Source organism: Suncus etruscus, chromosome 3 (assembly GCF_024139225.1).
Source record: "Suncus etruscus isolate mSunEtr1 chromosome 3, mSunEtr1.pri.cur, whole genome shotgun sequence".
NCBI lineage: Eukaryota > Metazoa > Chordata > Mammalia > Eulipotyphla > Soricidae > Suncus > Suncus etruscus.
Window position 1 is genome coordinate 144125114 of NC_064850.1, and position 20000 is coordinate 144145113.

Here is a 20000-nt window from a genome sequence, read left to right on the forward strand (position 1 = left end):
AAATAAAACATATATTCACAGTTCTACTTTTTTTTTGTGTGTGTGGGGGCACACCCTGTGGTGCTCAAAGTTTTCTCCTGGCTCTACATTCAGAAACCGCTCCTGGCAGGGTCAGAGGACTAAATAGGATGCCAGGGATTGAACCCGGGTCTGTCCAGGGTCGTCTGCATGCAAGGTAAATGCCCTACTGCTGTGCTATTGGTCCGGTCCCTCATTTATACTTTTAAACAGGCACTTGTCACTCTAGTTAGGTCTAATATTTATCTAATTTCCCCCATTAAATTGTAAGTTCAGAGGAAAACTAGAGTTTTGTTTTGTTTAAAACTGCAGTTGACGGCTGGGCCCAGAACACTTCGAATGCCAGGATTTCTTGGTGTGTTTGCCTGGTATGTTGGGGGCTCTGGGCAGGACAGCTAGCCATAGGACCCCTGGGCTGACCACTTAGTCCAGACGAGCATGATTCCCCCACACCAGGCGGGTCTTCAGGGCCATGCCTGGTTAATCGGGCCCTGGGGGGAGGGGGTGAGAAATTCCTCCCTAGGCATCCAAAAACTACAGAGGCTCGGCTAGGCCCAGAACACTCCACATGCCAGGATTTCGTGGGCTTTTGACTGGTATGATGGGGGCTCTGGGCAGGACAGCTAGCCATAGGACCCCTGGGCTGACCACTTAGTCCAGGCGAGCATGATTCCCCCCACACCAGGCGGGTCTTCAGGGCCACGCCTGGTTAATCGGGCCCTGGGGGGAGGGGGTGAGAAATTCCTCCCTAGGCATCCAAAAACTACAGTACTTCATGTACTTCATGTATTCAGAATATTCCTTATTCTTATGTTATGTTTTCCGTATACAGAATGTTTATTTTGTATTCTCCCCTTTCCCACACCCCTACAAAGCTCTTTTTTACTCCTTAACTCTCTAACCCCCTCTCAAACATCACTAACCTAGTTTACTCTTTTTAACTTCAGTAGTGTACAATCGTAATCACAGTCCAAAGCTGTGCATTGTGTATGACAACCCCAAACTGTTTCAAGATACATAAAATGGACACGTATTTCTTTAGAATATTTTGTGTTTTTTCTCTGACAGCTATAATTTTTACTAAATGTTGTCTTATACAGTGATGATTCTAACCACTTTTTATCTTCTCTTTTTGAGCTGTTTAACAAGGAATTTTGGTGGAAGAGTCCCCCAGTTTAATGCTTATGATTGAACCATGTCATGGGAATCATTGTAATTGTTCTTATGGCCCCCATATGCGCCAATAACACCATGTGGCATTGCTTCTTATTTGCATAGGCACATTAAAATGGGAAAATACTATAAATACAAATAAGATCCTATCTAATAGAGATTGGAACACACAAATCTTGTAGTGCAAAGGGACCTTACACCCTGAACATTGACATAACGACCTGGCACAGACCTCAGAAGAAAGGGCATATTCCATTCTCCCCTGAACCAGGAAAGCCATCCACGAAACATCCAGGCTGGTCTATAACATCACCTGGAAGCAATCCTCTACCACGGAAGACCTACACTGCTCAGACTTCGACCTGCTTAAAAGAGACTTCCCTTAACACTGAGAAGACTTAACAACAAAAACGACCTGCTTACAGGACAGGGCTCCCTGCATTGCCCTTTGATTGTGAGGTGAAAGGAGAGGATGCTCCACATCCTGACTTCAATGTAAGATATGCAGATTCCAGGATCTTTAATACAGAAACATGATACCAACAACAGAGACTGTTTGAAAAATAAAAGTGTGTTGGCACTACAGACAATGTATTGGATTGGACGATCTAGCTTGCCTGGAGCCTAGACTTGGTCTTGTGCCAGGAAACTTCAGGGGTCTGGTCTCTTTGTACTTAGGCCAAGGTTATTTCTTTCCATGTCCCTCATATTTTGGTGGGCCTATGCAAACAACAATTGCCACTCTAACACCATTCTTACTGTGCTCCTTTGACTCTAATCCTTAAAAAGAACTCACTTAAAATTTGAGGTTAATTTAAGCTAATATGCATGTATATGGAAATGTAAGAAAATACTATGTCTGTAATGTTTAAGGAGTTACGTAAGTTTTATGGCTTTAGATTGCCTTGTGTACTGTTAAGAAATATTATAATGTGTTACAATCTGGGGACTTGAGGGACAAAGTAATTGTACATGGATTCTGTCTTATTTATCTTAATGTTCTTTGGCTGAAATTTCAAAGTTAAGATATCAGCAAGGGGACTTCTGAGAATTATGTTATGGGTGATTGTCCTTCCACTGTAACTTTACCTTGTCCTCTTTCTTTGCACCCTTGTTCTCATAATTAAAAAAAAAAAACAAAAAAAAACTGCAGTTGAACTTTAAAAAATGATATACTTCACATATTAAGCATGTCTTATTATCATTTTAAAAAAACCTTTATTTTATTTTTTAATTGATTGGTTTTTGGGTCACACCGAGTGGCATTCAGGGGTCACTCTTGGCTCTGCATTTGGAAATCTCCCCCACCAGGCTGGGGGGCCATATGGGATGCTGGGAATTGAACAGGGTCCCTCCCAGGTCAGCTGCATGCAAGGCAAATGCCCTACCACTGTGCTATCTCTCCAGCCCTCTAAGTTATCATTAAGGTTGGAGGATATAACTCCTTCCAAGTACATTAACCCAAAGCACAAAATTAACCACATATTCAAAACAAAGATGCTTTTATTTCATTTTTGTTTACCCTTCTTTCTGAAAATCTTTAGAAAATATAAACAAATTAAATAAAAAAATTTCCCATTTCTGTTAATAATTTTGTACTTTTTGCCTTGCACGCACTAAACTAGGACAAACCACAGTTCAATCCCCCAGCCAGGAGTAACCCCTGAGCGTCAACAGGTGTAGGCCCCCCAAAATAAATAATATTGTACTTTTAAATCTGGATGAAACTCTTTTGACAATATTTGCAGGCAGAAGTATTTTAAGATACTAACAGTCCTAGTAAGTTGATTCTAAAAATATCCATTTTACTAGTATGCTTATGGCTATAAAATGCCTTTAATTATATGAAAATAATTATTGTAATATGACTAATTTCATAATATTAAAGAGTTAATCAGAATTAAAAGATAACACACAATAGTATTCTTCCTTTGTAACAAGGAATTACATGTTTCTACTAGAAATCTTTACTTTCTTTCTTGAAATGCCAGAAATTCTTCTGTAAAATAAACACACCTCATCAAGACTCTCTGGAACTAGTATAATTACCAGAGGCAATCTCTGTGTAAGATCAAAGAAGCAAAACAATAATAGGCAAAGTGTGACCTCTACCATGTCACCAGAGACCAATTTTTCAACAGGAAGGAGAGACAATAATCCAGAAAAGAAAATATGAAATAATGAGAAATGCTTCCAGTGTAGTTTACCACATCCATCTAGACAGTCATATTCAAAAGTTGTCTCTGTGGCTTCAGAAAACAAACTCCTGGGGATTTTATCACAACAATGATTAAAATCTGCATAAAATGCCAGAGGCAAAAACCAATTTCCCAAATGCAGAGTAGATTCTCAAAAGATATATTGTAATCAATTTTTTAAATTTCATTAAATACTTTATCACATTTAATGAGATCATAGAATTGACTTGGAAAGTGTTTTAAAAATTAATCAGAGGAATATAATTAGTGATAACACATTAAAGACCTCTGAAAGTCTTTTGTTTTGTTTTTAGAGTTCTCTGTCACTAAATCTAGAAGCAGGAACTAGTTTCCTTTGTAATGTATCTGAATGACTCGTAAGAATAGAGGTATAAAAAAAGGGGAAAAATTACTAATTATCACAATAAGTAAAATAAAGAAATCTTAAAATAGACCATTTATCAAATTCTGCCTTAAAATAAGAAAAATTGCATTTTCTTAGATGCTACCAGACCAGATTGATTGAGGAATTGAAAAAAAAAAAAAGAATTATTTAACCTGTAAAACATCCATTTGGGGTAATTCAGAGAGTACTTAAAAGACAAGGACCTGGAAACTGAAAGCTGCTATGAACATTCTATTATTGTATTTATTTCTTATTTCTTTATCTTTAATTTTACACCATTTTTCCATCTGTCTTATCTTTTAATTTTCTTACTAATATAATTCATGGTATTTGTCAATTTTGTTACTATTTCAATGCTACTAAACAGCTGTGGGTTTTCTCTAGGCAATTATTAGTCAGTACTACATTTAGATTTCTTTAGCCTTGAGAAAAATATACATAGGATACCATACACTAAATCTTACATTTTTGTATATGCTACTTTATAATGAGTGATTTTTAAAATATGACTCAAAATTTACACACAAGAATTCACACATTTCAATTTTTTATCAGTAAGATAACTAATATACTTCTCATCTTTTCCCTCTTACTATTCATGTTGAAATATATATGTACTCTGTGTATAACCAAAATATATAGTGTAAGATTTGGAACTTAAAGATATTGCCAAATTCCTTTAAATAAATAGTTCTTTTTTTTTTTTTTTACAACCTATTTGCCAGGTGGCCAACATCTTTGAAAGGTATCTGCAATCACATAAGAGTGTCTTGAGTCATGGACTGTGATAGAGAGCTCTTACAACATGCACATTCCCTTCTCTATTTCCCTTTAAAGATAAAATTCTTTATTATATATCTTCTCTTATTCTGTTACTGACTTTGACATTGATTTTTCTAATACAAAATGTATAGGAAATACACCAGGAAGAGACAACAGAAGGAAACACAAGATTTAAGGTTACTTATAGATTGAATTCCATTTCTATTAAACAACTATGTTTTTATTACAAAATATACATTTAAATATTTTTTTGGGGGGCCACACCCGGCGGTGCTCAGGGGTTACTCCTGGCTCTCTGCTCAGAAATAGCTCCTGGCAGGCACGGGGGACCATATGGGACACCGGGATTCGAACCAACCACCTTTGGTCCTGGATTGGCTGCTTGCAAGGCAAACACCGCAGTGCTATCTCTCCGGGCCCCAAAGGTAACTTTTTAAGGTTAACAAGCATTGGTGTTTTAAAGGTTTATAATTTATGGGTTAGTCAAAAATTATAGAATAATTTAAAATTAATACTGGTTCCCTCCTTACATTCTCTTCTAGCCCTCGATTCTGCAAACAAACTTTTTGCCAAGTGGAAAGAATAAAGGTGGTATTTCTGCAGTACAAAAATCCTTATTAAGAGAAATACTAAATGATAACATTTTGCAAAGTAAGAATAGTTGAAACCTCAACTGTTCTTTCAAACTTATAGTGACTCTTATAGAAGTCGTCAACATTTGGTAAGGATTATCCTTCCATTAGACAAAAGCAAGCATTCCTTAGATAAATCAGGAGTTCTTGCCATGAGACTCATAAAACCTTTTCACAACATAGATTTTCAAGAGAATCCTTTAAGGTTTTAGGAGGCTGCTCCTTTTACTAAGTAACAAAATACACCCCATGGTGTCTCACTGACCCCACTCAGCTGTCCTTTGACCTCTTCAATTGTTGAAGCCTAACTCCAGGGCCCACAGAATTTGCCTCCCATATCAAAAAGGGGGATGTTGCTTCCTCCTAGCACCTGGTGTAACAAAACGCAACAGTTCTCCCCCTCTTTTCTGTTTCCCCTGCACCCTTTCTGACCATTTTCCAGATGTTTGAGGCACAAATGTTAAGCCAATCCTAGGTTTCAGGATCTGCATGGTCACCACGAAGGAACAAACAGGGGCCAGCCTGAAGTGGCAATGACCCTCTTGTTCTTTTTGGTCTCAAAAGGATACGATGGGCCATAAAAGTGGAAAAGATCTTTGGCCTTTCTTGGAAATGCCAGGCTATTTAAGCGTGCTGTAATTTCCAAAAGGAGAGAGACAGTCTTGGGTTATGCCCTTATAGACAAGTTACTTAGAACTGTATCCCTAAATTCTCAATTCTTAGTAAACTTTTTATTTTTTTTTGAGATAGAGAAATAAGAACAATATCATCCATTTCTTTTTCTAAATTAAGTTTCTTAAACAGAAAAATAAAACTTGCTCATAAAACTTTTAGAATATACATATGTTTCATAAAAACATTTAACAATAAAGTCAGTAGATGTTTTGAGTTTTTCTGAAAAAGTCTACAATCTAGATGTATCTCAAGACAATCTGAAAGATCAAACAATAATCAACAACGAGAAATAAAAGTGAAATCCTTATCTTAGTTTGTATATTTTGGAAATACACAAAAAACATACAAAAACAGGGACTGTTACGGAAGTAAAGAAAACCTTATTGCTGAAATTTTTTTCTGGATGAGTCAAAAAGGGAGGGGAGAGAAAAGAAAGTTGGAAGGGGAGGAAATGGAAGAGGACCCCACTTAGTTCAAGGGCCAAATATAGTAACTTTATTTAAATTCATGATGTAACTTCTTAAAAAATTTAATCTCGAAAAATTTGGGATGGACACATTATAATTATACAATACCTTGATTTATTTATTAACATTTTTGAATCACGTTCATGATTATGTTGGGCTGTCAACACTTCAAAAAGCCTGGTGCCTAGATTTTACTTCTTTAAAGCTTTTTGCACCTGCAAAAACAAAAAATAAAAAATAGGTAAAGATAAAAAGATAATAGGTAAGATAAAATTTGTTTCTAAATTTAACATATTCTATAATACAATCAATATTTGTAATTCTACAAAATTATTTAAAATCTGACATCAGAGTTTTACATAATTTCATATACATCATGATGGACAAATATAGATACATTCCTTTCTCAAATATTCCCCAAATAATTACTATTAATTATATACACTCAATAAAGTCTACTCTTTTTTTGGCCACACCTGGAAGTGCTCATGGATACTCCTTACTCTCTGTTCAGAAATAGCTTCTGGTGATGCTTGAAAGGCCACACAGTATGGGGAACAAGCCCAGGCCTCCAGCATGCAAAGTATATTCTCAGCCCCTTGAGCTAGCTTTCAACCCTAATTTCTAATAAAGGGAGGGAAAGAGAAAAATATATGCTCTTGAGAGAACAGAGGCTTATTCCAAAATGGGAAAAGCCATTGTAAGATTCTCTTCCTGGGGCCAGAGATATAGTGCAGCAATAAAATAGTAAGACAGTTACCTCAACTGACCTGTTCCTAGATCCCTGGTATCACATACTGCCCATTGAGTACTTTCAGTATTAGCTGTATACAGAGCCAGGAGTAAGCCCTGAGCATAGCTGGGGTCATACCCCCAGTAACTGTAAATAGAATAAATAATTGTGCCAACCCTTTCTTTTTTTTTTTTTTTTGGTTTTTGGGCCATGCCCGGCGATGCTCAGGGGTTACTCCTGGCTGTCTGCTCAGAAGCTCAGAAGTAGCTCCTGGCAGGCACAGGGGACCATATGGGACACCGGGATTCGAACCAACCACCTTTGGTCCTGGATCAGCTGCTTGCCAGGCAAACGCCGCTGTGCTATCTCTCCAGGCCCATGCCAACCCTTTCTGACAGGTGTTACCATAACATTAAAAGTTCTCAGATTATTTTAATGGATACAGTTAGAGAAAAGTAAAATTTTTATTCTAAGAAGTTAAATTCATACTCTCTGTTGCTTGACAAAAATATATCTTCAAGAACTACCAACACTTATGTTAATATTGGTTGTAATTATTTTGTACATTTTGAAACTAGTGCTTTAATAACATCCAAAAAAATCAACAAAATTATTTCCTATGTGTTTGAGAAATATATTCTTAAAAAAATTAAACTAGGGGGCCGGGCGGTGGCACTAAAGGTAAGGTGCCTGCCTTGCCTTCGCTAGCCTTGGACGGACCGGACCGCGGTTCGATCCCCCGGTGTCCCATATGGTCCCCCAAGCCAGGAGCAACTTCTGAGCGCATAGCCAGGAGTAACCCCTGAGCGTTACCGGGTGTGGCCCAAAAACCAAAAAAAAAAAAAAAAATTAAACTAAATAATCACAATTACATAACCTGATTGGAAAGTATAGTAATCATAGTATTCTATTTTCTAAGTATACTGTGTTCAGTCAATTCAAACAACTGCATAGAAAAATAGGAAATACAACCAAAAAGCCACAAATGAAGTAAAAACTATTTGTCATTGATTTTTACACATAACTTAGATCTTATTCCTTTGGGTATCTAAGAAAGGACATATTTTCTAAGCATTTGCTCATTTCAGTATTTATTTTAGAATTAAAATATATAAACCAATGTTAATTTATTTTTCTTAAAATATAGTATGCATTTTATTTTCTCCTTACTCCATTTTAAAAGAGAGAAAAGAACCATTTTAGATTCTGAATAAATTGTACCTATCTTATCTCACTTGCTGACAAAAAAATGTCTTCAGGTAAATGAACAATTACAAAAGCAAGACCCAGAGTTTCAAGCTCATGATTTCCTACCAATACATATACAGATATACAGAGATTTTCTCCTTCCTTCCTTCCTTCCTTCCTTCCTTCCTTCCTTCCGTCCTTCCTTCCTTCCTTCCTTCCTTCTTTCTTTCTTTCTTTCTTTCTTTCTTTCTTTCTTTCTTTCTTTCTTTCTTTCTTTCTTTCTTTCTTTCTTTTTCTTTCTTATTCTTTCTCTCTCTCTTTTTTTTTTGTAAGGCAGGAATCTTACTACCTTCATCCAAACCCAAGATTACCCCATATGGTCAACAAGGTCAAACTGCATTACTGTCAATGAAACTATATGACTCCACAAGGACCTTTAATGATTTAAAAAAAAAAAAAAAGGTCAGTAATCCAATTCCAATAGCTTCAGAGTCTAAAATTGTTAATTTTGGGCCACGTGCTGCACACTTCACCTGCTAGTAATGACATTTTTGTATTTTCTTCTAATTACAATCAAAGCTAAGACCTTTGGCCCTGGGCCACAGACCTCTATTCAAGCTGCACACATTCTCTAAAACGACCAGATCCTTTGTTGTCACTCTTACTCTTTCATCTATTATTTACACCCATCAGGAAGGAAGATACTCTACCATTTGTATAGCTTAAAGCTTCTAATCATCTTAATTTCTTTGCCTTTCAACCTACACTCTTCTTCATAGACAAATGCCAAAAAGTTTGACAAAATCATTTTTTCATTCATATCATCTCTCCACAGCCAAACACTTTCTTACTCCCTGACCTCATCTCCACCCTTTTCCTTCTCTTACCAGGAAGGACTTTGTCAATCAGAATTTACAAATTTTGATTTCACCAACAAAATTAATTTCTAATTATAACATAAAATCTCATCTTATCTTGTTTCATTAGATCAATAACTGGCATATTTCTTTCTTTCATCAAAGACCCAATTCAATTAAGTGAAAGATTACTTAAAATAATTTAATATCTGCCTCTAACTTCCCCAAGGCACAAGCAGAGAATTTCAGAATCCCCCTGCATAAATACCAAAGAACAGTAATGATATTTAAATTATATAGCTAAAACTTTCCAAACATTTAAATATCTAATTGCTCAGAAGCTTGCAAGAAAGAGAAAGAGGATAGATATAAAATAATATAAAATATAAAGAAAAATATAAAGCTGAAAGATTCTTCAATCTTTACATTAAAAAAAAGCTGTATCAGTTCTGCAAATATCAAAGTCTTCACATAAAACATTTCACATCATGGTTATTTCGCTCTTTCCAAGATTTTCCTGTCCAAATCCAAAACACATTTGGCAAATCAAAGCAAAGAATTGTTTACCACAAAGCAGAGACGTCCCCCTCAGACCATGGTAGCCACCAACAGATCTCTATTTCCAAAGTATGTATAAAATGACATACAATCCATCTTTGCTTTCTCTTCCTCGATTACTCTGCTTACTCTTGATTTCTAACAGTATTTTCTTGTTGTCTGTCCTCTCTGCAGCCCCTTTAGCCCCTTGTCTTTTCTTATTTTCACCATTTGCTTGAACCAGCAGTTCACTGGAGACCCATCCATCTTGTAATGCCTAAAGTGACAGATGCTCTCAGGAACCACCACACTGCTGAGTGAACAAAAGATAACATCACCTCTAGGAACTCTGGAGAGAAATACAACTGCAACCTTAAGACAGAGGCTGACTTGACAGACATTGGACCATAAACCTCTTCTAAAGTGAAAAAGAAAACAATTGCCACACACACAAAAAAATCTGACACAATCAAAGGCAGAAAAGAGTGATTATTTGTGGATTGCCTTTTCACTCTGCAGCTCACTTTTCCCTCCACACACAATTTATATTGGGGCAATTCACTTTCCAAGAGGAAAGAGAAGTTCTTGGGAAAAAAGGTCTTCGTCAAGTGTCTTTTATTCCACAATAATCAAAGTGAAATTCATTCACATGTGTATTTCAGTGACTCTGGGGCTATTTCACACAGCATTATTAAGCCTAACCATCCTGTTTACATAAAACAATATGTGAAATCAGAAATGCTGAATCAATTCTATGTTATGAAAGGAAAACGAATGCTTTACAACTTAGAAATACATTAGAAATTAAAAAAGCACATGTGATCCAATTTCAACAATATGTGTATTTCATAAGGAAAAAGAATCACTAGTCATTCCTCAGACAACCTTCAACTTGGGTTAAAAAAGACAGTTAACAAGAGAATTCTGAGAAAGACTACAGCTCTCTTCTCAAGGGACCTACCTACCTGATGCCATCTAGAGTTATGTTTGTTTAAGCATTTTGTTTTAAATCTTTAGGCAGTAATAATTATTTAAACTCTTTAAATTTATTCTAATATATAGGTAGATACAGTGAAAAGAAAATTTTGAAGATTAATAAAAAACAATTCTTGATTTAATGATCAATTAAGAACACAATGTGTAGGGGCCGGAGAGATAGCATGGAGGTAAGGCGTTTGCCTTTCATGCAGGAGGTCATCGGTTCGAATCCCGGCGTCCCATATGGTCCCCCGTGCCTGTCAGGAACAATTTCTGAGCCTGGAGCCAGGAATAATCCCTGAGCACTGCCGGGTGTGACCCAAAAACCACAAAAAAAAGAACACAATGTGGGGGCCGAAGAGATAGCATGGAGGTAAGGCATTTGCCTTGCATGCAGAAGGACAGTAGTTCAAATCCCGGTGTCCCATATGGAGCCCCGCGCCTGCCAGGGGCGATTTCTGAGCGTAGAGCTGGGAGTAACCCCTGAGCGCTGCCGAGTGTGACCCAAAAACCAAAAAGAACAAAACAAAACAAAAACAAAAAACAAAAACAAGAACACAATGCGATCAATGCCAATTATGGAAATTAACAGTCCATTTTTCTAATAGATGTCAAGTAACAGAAAAATCTGTGAGAAAAAACACGGGAAAAATTTTGTTGCAGCTAAACTCATAACTTTTACATGGGATAAATGGTAAAAAATATCTACATCTAATATAAATTAAAGAGCCAAATGCTCATGAAAAGTTCTGTCAAATAAATTTCTAAGAAGTATAGGCATTTGTAATGGCGTTTCTTTAATTATTTTATTCTTCCTCTAGTTTCTTTTCCCACAAAGAACATTTTAGCTATAATTATTTTTCTTTGGAGTCACTAAAGATTTTTCTCACCTACATTTTCACTGAAAATACATGTTTTCAAATATATTTATTGCCTGTATTTGAATTATTTGGGGATTTAAGCCACACCTTGCAGTACTTTGAGCTGGTTTCTCTCTCTTTTAAGACAGCCCAAGTTGTGCATAAGCCTGGAGTTGAACTCCAGTCCTTTGAGCTATCTTCCTGTACTTGAATTATTCCTGGGGTAAAATAGAAATACTTCAACTATAAAAAAAAAACCAACAGATCTCATTCTTCCTTATTGCCTCAAATATGTCTATGTAGCTATTTAAATAAAATAATACAACTATTTCAAATCAAAATTTCTGTGTTTTATTTTAACTTTTGGAAAACAAAATGCATAAAAAGAAATATTATAATAATAATAAAACTCAATAAAACATACTATGTAATCATAGATTTTTAATCAATTATTAAGAACTTGTTCTAATATGAACTTAATTTTCAATTAGACAATTTTGTTAATAAACCCTAATCCTAAGTAATTCCCTTCTCCCAAATATTAACCAGTAAGAACATTATTCAACACTCAAGTTTTGGCACCAAGAGAGAGACTTGACCTTGAAATGATGGTTACATTGTAAAAGCACCCCCAAATACCTAAAACCAAAACACCACCAAAAGACCCAGTTAAATAATCTATTTTGAAATAAAACAGCAAGAAAAATACACCCTTCTGGAAAGTTCTTATTGCCTGACTGATTAAAAATAAAACAAAACAACTTGTCTTTTTAAGAGGCTCCTTCCAGATCACAAACAGTACCAGAAATCTATACAGGGAAAAAAAAATCCAACAAAACTAAGCCCTTAGAGAGTCTTTCCTTTATCCTCCAATTTGCACTTCAAAACCCTGTAAGTCCACAGTTAAACCCCAGGGTTGAACCATTTCAATAATAAGAGAGGTGGCTAGCAGTGATTTATCTTCCATTTGGTCTCTAGACAGAACCCTAAGACTAAGGTGCTTCCCTTCCCTGATTTGAACCCTCCCCCTCCAAGTCTCAACTTCATTAGTGCAGCTTTTTGGGCATTGCTTTCACTAAATGGAATGCTGCTGAGTAATCAGAGCATTGAAAATACCAGGTTAAATTTCAAGTTCTCTTTGTTTTAAGTTGAGAAAGAAATGAAAGTCCCTTAACTTTAGCCTCTCTCTTATATATATATTACTATCAGGATCATCTTGAGACATATTCATTTAGGTTTTGGGTCACATCATCCAAATCCTTGCAGTGGTGTTTATCTAAATGTAAGTTCTTACATTGTACAAATATCTTACTCAGGAAAAAGTAGAGATTTCATAGGTCATAGACTTCTGGGTCAAAAATAACCTTAAAGACAGTTATCACACCACTATCACCCAATTGGTTTATTCTACCCTTGTTATCAAATATGAACTATAACTACACATACACAATCATTTTCTAATAAAATATGCATCAAATAATGTCAACAGTTAGTAAAATTAAAATAGAGGTTCCAGGAGCTATCAAAGTAAAACACAGGGGGCCGGCGCAAAAGCATAGCAGTAGGGCACTTGCTTTGCACGCGGCTGACTCAGGGCAGACCTGGGTTTGATCCCCAGGGTCCCATATGGTCCCCCAAGACAGGAGTGATTTCTGAGTGCATAGCCAGGAGGAACCCCTGAGCGTCACTGGGTGTGACCCCAAAACAAAAACAAACAAAAATCTGAAACACATTAAGTTACTCCTTCAAAAATGAATATTTTATTGAGGCCAGGGAGACAGCATAGCATGTAGGGCAGGGGTCTCAAACTCAATTTACCTGGGGGCCACAGGAGGCAAAGTCGGGGTGAAGCAGGGCCGCATAAGGGATTTCGCTTACCGAATATTCGCAATAAAAAATCGCATTAGTAAGAAAAAAAAAATCGCAAAATATCACATTAAACATTTGCATGCCCCGAACGGAACTGCTCGGGGTATGCGAATGTTTAATGCGATTTTTTTCTTACTAATGCGATTTTTTTTTTTTTGTTTTGTTTTTTTGGGCCACACCCGGCGGTGCTCAGGGGTTACTCCTGGCTGTCTGCTCAGAAATGAAATAGCTCCTGGCAGGCACGGGGGACCATATGGGACACCGGGATTCGAACCAACCACCTTTGGTCCTGGATCGGCTGCTTGCAAGGCAAACGCCGCTGTGCTATCTCTCCGGGCCCACTAATGCGATTTTTATTGCGATTATTCGGTAAGCGAATAATCGCGAATACTGCGATATTTGAAGGCCGGCCGCGGGCCACAAAATGTACGGAGGGCCGCAAACGGCCCGCTGGCCGCGAGTTTGAGAACCCTGATGTAGGGTATTTGCCTTGCACATAGCCGACCCAGGTTCTATCCCTGGCATCCCATATGATCCCCCAAGCACACCAGGAGTCATTTCTGAGGTCAGAGCCAGAAATAAGTCTTAGAGCCACTGGGGTGTGGACCCCCTTAAAAAAAAAAAAGACTATTCTATCACTTGGCATAAATTCTTTCTTTAAAAATGTTGTTTACATGTTTCCTAGTGTTGAAAGAGAAAAACATGTTTCTTTTTATTTACCTTTTATTTGTTTTTTATTTTAATTTAAATGAGGTTATTTTTAAAGGATTCCATCTGAATATCACATTATCAACTTTCATAAAATGATTCCAATATTTCCAATACCAGTTTTAAAACTTGAAAATATACAGGCCAATATGAATATATTTCATTTAAATTTAGTATCAGTCAAGAATTGTTCAAAGGGGGCCGGGAAGGTGGCACTAGAGATAAGGTGTCTGTCTGCCTTGCAAGCGCTAGGACAGACCGTGGTTCGAGGACGGACCGTGGTTCGATTCCCCGGAGTCCCATATGGTCCCCCCAAGCCAGGAGCGACTTCTGAGCACATGGCCAAGAGTAACCCCTGAGCATCAAACGGGTGTGGCCCCCCCAAAAAAAAAAAAAAGAATTGTTCAAAGAATACAAGTTAGTATATAACTTAAATAAACAAATTAATTAAAGGAAAACATGTCAGAAGAGGTATTTACCAATAAAAATTCCTTAATTTCTCTTATTAAAATGTACATCCTTATACTTTCTGAGCCATTTTTTTCATAATTAGTATTCCAAAGAGCACAAATTCTAAAAAAAAAACAATACTCATAGCAAATGAGTTTATTGCATCTCCTGTATCAATCAATCTCAGCTTTTATAAATGAGAATGAAATTACAAAAACTAAAAGAAGGGACAATTGAAGAACACTAAGGGGTCTGAATTTTTATTTCACTGAAACTTTGATACTAATAATAATATCCAGGAAAACCAATTTTTTTTAACCTACTACAATGATTAAAAAAAAAAAAGCTCCCCCAGAGAATCAACAAGAGTAATTGATCCACTACAGAGGAAATATTCAATCTTCATTAAATATTTATTCAGTGCAATAGATTGTTTGATCATTTTGACCTCAAAGAAGAAATAGTTCCTGTCTGGTAAGAATCTCATCTTGGGATAACTGAAGGAAGAGGTAGTTTCTTACCATGACACTATTTTTCAAAATGACCATGCTAAAACCTGGAAATGTGTTATAAAATGTGTATCACTACTATAAAACTGAACAGTAAAGAAAGTGATAGAGGGGACTATTAAATTTAAAATGTTTTAAATCAGTATTTATTTATTTAAAAATAACTTTGTATTTTCTTTTCTTTTTTTTTTCTTTTTTTGGTTTTTGGGTCACACCCAGCAGTGCTCAGGGGCTACTCCTGGCTCCACGGTCAGAAATCGCCCCCGCAGGCTCAGGGGAGCATACGGGATGCCGGGATTCGAACCACGTCCTTCTGCATGCAAAGCAAACGCCTTAACTCCATGCTATCTCTCCAGCTAACTTTGAATTTCCTTTCCTTTCCTTTTTCCTTTCCTTTCTCTCATTCTCTCCTTCCTTCCTCCCTCCCTCCCTCCCTCCCTCCCTCCCTCCCTTCCTTCCTTCCTTCCTTCCTTCCTTCCTTCCTTCCTTCCTTCCTTCCTTCCTTCCTTCCTTCCTCCCTCCCTCTGTCCCTTCCTTCCTTCCTTCCTTCCTTCCTTCCTCCCTCCCTCCCTCTGTCCCTTCCTTCTTTCCTTCCTTCCTTCCTTCCTTCCTTCCTTCCTTCCTTCCTTCCTTCCTTCCTTCCTTCCTTCCTTCCTCCCTCCCTCCCTCTGTCCCTTCCTTCCTTCCTTCCTTCCTTCCTTCCTTCCTTCCTTCCTTCCTTCCTTCCTTCCTTCCTTCCTTCCTTCCTTTTTCGATTTTGGCCCACACCCAGTGGTACTCAGGGGTTACTTCTGGCTCTGCACTCAGAAATCACTCTCTGCAGGCTCAGGGGACCATATGAAATGCAGGGGATCAAACCTGGGTTATAAGCACTATACACTCTGTATTATCACTCTGGCCCCTTAAATCAATATTTTTAACACAGTTTGAATGGGTATGCAACTTGATTTAGTGTTAATGTATAATTATAAAATTTGGGTGTTCAAGCTTGTGGTTTTTAGCTCTACTACACTACTACTATGGCCACATCATTGGTCTTTTGCATCCATTTTAAGTCATTAATATGGACAAAAAGTAATATATTCCTGATTGAAAATACTATGGTGGTACTGTGTGTGTGGGATTAATCCATCACAATAGCAATAATAAAAATAATGCAGACGAATCATCCTAATCATATGTGATTTTTCTAAATTTCTAAACTTCATTTTGGTGATGTAAAGGTAATTTACACACATAGAGGAACTTGCTGTCTTTTTTCAGGGGGCGTTGTTTTTTGGGCCACATCCCAATGGTGCTCAGGAGTTACTCCTAGCCTAGTGCTCAGAAATCACTCCTGGCTGGCTTGGGGACTGTATGGAATGCCAGGGATTGAACTGGGGTTGGTCCTGGGTCAGCCGTGTGCAAGACAAACGCCCTACTGCTGAGCTATCACCCCATGCTGTCTTTCTTTGGAGAAACATGTTATAATATTTTTCCACTTGATCTTAGCCAAAAGGCCATCAAGTGATGTTATAATTTTTCTCAAAAAAAAATAAACTTTCATTTCCAATGAAATTAAGTGGGATTTATCAAAAATGCAAAAATCACATGACTGATTATCAAAGACAGGAGGAAGAAGCTACAAAGGAAAATATTAAATGTTTAAATCATATTATGAAAAGTTTCAGGCCATTAAATCCATGTCACTAAAATAAAAAAAACATTTTTAGTCCACATTTAACAAGCCCTCTCAGTGAATTTCTTATAACTTCCCTTCTTTTCGCTTCATAATTTTTCTGTTTTCCCAAACTTCTTGTACAATTTCTCAATTTTTTTTGCACTACCATAGTACTCTACTGGCAATGAAATGGAGTTCATAGGGTTCAGTGTATGATACCATCTTTCAAGATAGACTGAATGATTCTCATCGCCTGTATAAGCTCTTTCCGCACTGTTATGGTTGACTTGCATATTCAACAAAACATTAAACAAATGACAGTGTGGGATTCCAAGATCAGAAAAGATATCATGGTTTCTGCCATGAGCACTTGTGCTAAGAGAAAACAGTCATTATACTGCAAGAATACTAAAGCAGTTGCCTAGGGAGGCCCTTCTGGGTAGGTACTGAGGCTTCCTACCAAAAACAAGCACAATTTGCCAAATTGGTTCCTCTCTGGTACCCTCCAATCATTTCTTTGGATTTCAGTGCAAATAAAATTATTCTAATGCTTATTGCTCAGGACAGAAGTCAACTTTGTAAATATCCACTGCTTATCTCTCCAACCTTATCCTGCGCTCTTTCTTCCAAAAGGCTGTGTTCCAGCAACAATGATCAACCAGGTTAAACACCAATTTCTTTGCCACTCTCATTCACTTTCGCCTAGTTAAATCCCTTCTCCTTCAGATCTCAACTCAAGAAATCGCTTCCCTGATCACCTCTGACCTTTACTGAAAGCTCTCATAGACCCTTATTCATCTTCTCCTAAACAACTCACTTTTGGGCAATATAATCTGTATGATTAATTATTAAGTTTTGTCTTTGTTGATTTTTTATCAACATGAGAATAGAAATTGTCTTTTTTCTGTTTTTTCTTTTTCCCCAACCATAGAAACTAACATTTATAATAGAACCTTCTACATAAGGAGCTTAAGAATATTGTTTAAGAATATTGCTTAAGAACATTGTTTGAGGGGCCGGAATAATAGCACAGAGGTAGGGCATTTACCTTGCATGTGGCCGACCTAGTATGGACCAGGGTTCAATCCCCAGCATGCCATATGATCCCCCAAGCCTGCCAGATATGATTTCTGAGCACAGAGCCAGGAGTAACCTGAGTGGTTTTCCCTCCCCACAAAAAAGAATATTGTTTGAATAATTTAATGCTATAAATATAAGACTGGCCACAAAAATGTACAGCTCATGGTGACAATCAAAAAAAGACTTTATTAGGCCAAAGACATAGTACTTGCCTAGTATGTAACAGATCCCATTTTGATCACTGGCACCACATATGGTTCTCCTAGCACTCTCAGGAATTATTCCTGAGTACAAAATCAGGAGTAAGTACTGAGCACAGCTTGGAGTAGCTCATAAACAAAAACACTTTATTACCTATCAGAATCATTATATGACAAGAGAAATTATAAAACAATAAAAGAAAAAATAATTTACTTATTAATACTAAAATGATAATTTAAGTGACCCATAAGGAACAACTTAGATTAGATACCTAGAGGTGCTTAGGATTTACTTCTGGCAGTGCTCAGGGAATCTTTGTTGTGCTGGTGATTAAACCTGGGTCAGCCATATGCAAGGCAAATGCTTACCTGTCTCTCAAGAAAAGTACAAGGCAAATATTACCTGTCTAGCTCTATATTTAACATCTAGCACAAATAAAATGAAAAACAATAAGAAATGTTTCTAGTTAGTAAAAATAGTCTATTATAGGTATTAAAAGCAAAACATTAAGGTCTTCACCTTTGGGAACAATCTAATAATCTATCAATATGGAAACAGTTACATGCATTATAGTAATAGTAATAGCTACTACCATTTATTGAGTTCCTACCACATGCTTCATGTTCAATTATTTATTTAATATTAATAAATCTACCAATAAATTGAATACTATGAGTCAATATATATTACACATGATATATATAAGAATATACATTTTGAGTCTTGGAACACATCCAGCAGTTCTCAGGGGTTACTCCTAACTCTGCACCCAGGAATCATTCCAGGCAATGCTCAGGGAAGTCGGAGATCAAACCCAGGAAGTCAGCATGCAAAGCAAGTACCTATGTGCTCTATCTCTCAAGCCTGGAGTCAATATTCCTGACATAAAAATATAATCATACTATATAAAAATACATTTTAAAATAACATATTATGTAAAAAGGTAAAAAGCATAAACAATATAACAAAAAGAAAATATACACTCAGAGGATTATATAAATCACAAAAAGCACAAATTGACTATCGGGTGTGATTTTTTTTCTAAAATCTTCATTTTCCAACTTTCTACAATAAAGTAACTTGAAATTTTTATGCTTACTTTACACTTGATCTTAGCCAAAGGATATATATTTATGAATACTTCAAATATAACTAATTCCTATATTTCTTTATTGTTATCACCATCACTATTACTATTACTTATTTTCACTTAACATTTTATATTTGAGAAACATTGGCTTTATAATTTAACAAGTGATGCCTTTTTACTTTTGTAAGCTTACTGTATTAGATATAGTGACAAATAGTTTATAATGAACATAGTAAAATCTATCAGTACAATTTGTTCTTAATAATCTTCAGATATCTTATTGTTTAGTTTAGTCTGGGGACACCCCCAGGAATGGCTCTATGCTCATTCTGAGCTCACTCTGTCTCTGCACTCAGAGACCATTCCTGGCAGTCCTTGGGGGATAATTGAACTTAGGATGGTACGAGTGCAAGGCAAGTGCCCTGCTGTTATACGACTGCTCTGGCCCCAGATATTAATTTTTACTACCATCAGTAGGTGACTTTGCCAAATTTATCTATAAAAGCTTGCTTATTGCCTTAAAAGGTTTTCCATAATGACATAGACAGAGTTCAAATTTGATAATCCCTAAAATGAATACAGATTTCAAACTGTAACAATAAGTTTGAAAACTTTCATTATCTGTGTCTATACAACCTCGTCTCTTATTGTAGTCCAATATGAAATACTTATTCCTATTAATTTAATTTTATTGTTAATCATTCAAATAAGACCACACCAAAATCTGAGTCTTTGTTCAAATGATCTGTCCCACTTCACCTAAATTTTTAGACAGTTTTAATACTTTACTCATATTTATCTTTCTCATTGTAATCCCTACATCATTTTTCATAGTTCTAGCATAAACCTGGACTGTATTATACATATGTATACATGTATGTTTATACCACAAGTATTTTCAAGGTAATCAACTTATATTAAATCAGTA

General features: G+C 36.5%; 2 protein-coding genes across 2 annotated transcripts in view; one reads left to right on the forward strand and one right to left on the reverse strand.

Annotated features, from left to right (window-relative positions):
- The window catches only part of GREB1L (GREB1 like retinoic acid receptor coactivator), a 147546-nt gene extending 140984 nt beyond the window's left edge, over nt 1–6562 (reverse strand). Inside the window, exon 1 of the mRNA XM_049770188.1 lies at nt 6461–6562. The gene's annotated coding sequence lies outside the window, so the exon portion shown is untranslated. The remainder of the gene's footprint in view (nt 1–6460) is intronic.
- Nucleotides 1–20000, forward strand: part of ROCK1 (Rho associated coiled-coil containing protein kinase 1) — a 647994-nt gene that overhangs the window by 195572 nt on the left and 432422 nt on the right. The window lies entirely within an intron of this gene.